Consider the following 2,123-nt stretch of genomic DNA (forward strand, 5'->3'; position numbering starts at 1 on the left):
AGAAAGAAAGAAAGAAAGAAAGAAAGAAAGAAAGAAAGAAAGAAAGAAAGAAAGAAAGAAAGAAAGAAAGAAAGAAAGAAAGAAAGAAAGAAAGAAAAAGAAAGGAAGGAAGGAAGGAAGGAAGGAAGGAAGGAAGAAAGAAAGAAAGAAAGAAAGAGAAAGGGAGGGAGGAAGGGAGGAAGAAAAGGAAAAGGTCATATACACAGAACATTTATAACTGGTTTTTGTACTGGCAAAGAATCAGGAGGAAAGTGGGTATCTACTGATTACAGAATGGCTCAGAAAATAAAGCAATTTATAGAGTATTAATAATATCATAATAACTAACAATTATGTAGCATTTTAAAGTTTACAAAGCACTTTCCATATATTATCTCATTTGATCCTCACAACAACCGTAAGAGGGAGGTGCTAATATGATCCTCATTTTACCAATGAGGAAACTGAGGCAAACAGGCTAAATGAGTTGCCCAGGGTCACATAGCTAGTGTCTGAAAGGACCAACATATATCAGGAAGTCATATGAAATGACACAAATTCGAGTTAAGTGAAATCAGGAGAACAATGTACAGGAAAACCATAAGGTTTCAGGGGAAAAGATCACTGAAAAACTTTGGGATGCTGATCAATGCAATGGCTGACCTTGTCTTCAGAGGACAGCCTCTTTAGAGAGTCGGCAGGTCTCAGGTGTGGGAAGACTTAAACATTGTCAGATATAACCAGTGTTGATTTATTTGGCTTAATTGTACTTTGTAATAAAGGACTGTGTGTGTGTGTGTGTGTGTGTGTATACACAAGGAAATCACTAGGGAAGTGACAGTGACATAAAAAATATTATCAGTAGAACAAATGTTTGTTTGGATTGTATCTACAAAAGGTGACCAGATGACACTCGATTGAATAGATTCCTGCTCAGGGAACATGCTCTGTGAGATCCCTTCCAATTCTGAGTCTATGAAACAGAATGAGACCACCAGCTAGCTCTTCCTGGGCCCTGGTGAGAAGCATGCCATGACCTTTTATGAGGGCACAGCCCATAGAGGAACAGGCAGAATTCAGTTTGCTAGATACCCTGTGGCACTTCTATTCAGGGAGGGCAGTGTTCTGGGATTCAATCCCTTTCCCCCACTGCTACCATTCCGTTCCTCCTCTCGAGCACAGAAATGGGTGCTGGGTTCCAAGTCAGAGAACCTCGGTTCAAATACTAGCTCTTGCTGTGTGACCTTCGGGCAGGTAACTAACTTCCTTCTCTGGGCCTGAGCTTTCTCCTTTGTAAAGAGGTGGTGAGTGGATTAGATGATCTCTAAGGCTTCTTTCTTTTATTAATCTTGTGAGCCTCCTTCCCCCTTACTTTGTGGACAGGTCACAGTTGGGGAATTTGATGGGCACATAAATTCTTAGTTACTACCTGTATAGAGAAGTCCTGACTGATTAAAGCAGGTCTAAGAAACAGACAAGGAAGAGATAGAGGTGTGTGTATGTGTGTAAATTAATAAAAAGGATGTACATATAGAAAGAAATGCTAGGCATCTTTTCCCATAATCCACTCTCTCTCCACAAGGAAACAAAAAAATGTAACCACCTCTGGGTACTAGGGGAGTCTGGATCCTGCTTCAGCTGGGGCCCAGAAGGAAATGACTTGTCTATGTAACAGCTGAAGCCCAACCCAGCTGGGGCATTGTTAGGCTTTAGGGTAAACAGGCAGCTTCCTGTCTTGGGGCCCTTCATGAAACTTTCCGAGCCTCTTAAAGATGGCCATGGGATGGTAAAAAAGGACAGCTGCTGGCCATAAAACCAGCTCTCAACTAGGACCCCTCCAAGGTCAGAGACAAATGAGTCCCCCTTCCCAGCTCACCCAAAAGGAGGGGCTGCACTTAGCCAGGGTTATCAGTTATCTTTGACTTTTTCTGTCCCAAAGGGAAGACCTAGGGTAGACCCAGCTGTGGGGCTCCTGGTTGAGAAGGCAGGATTTCTCAGGGAGTGGGGCAAAGATTAGGGCGTTGGGGGGGTGGGGCGGAGAGGAATCAAAATCGTTCTGTGTTAGCAAGAACAGCCAGAGGCCTCTCTCCTGGGAAGGCACTCCTCTCATCCTGTGTGGTCCCAGTGAGGGCCCCTGCCACAGT

This window comes from Petaurus breviceps, unplaced genomic scaffold (assembly GCF_028583685.1).
Source record: "Petaurus breviceps papuanus isolate PSGF00001 unplaced genomic scaffold, PetGlider_PUasm1.0 91041, whole genome shotgun sequence".
In the NCBI taxonomy this organism is placed as follows: domain Eukaryota; kingdom Metazoa; phylum Chordata; class Mammalia; order Diprotodontia; family Petauridae; genus Petaurus; species Petaurus breviceps.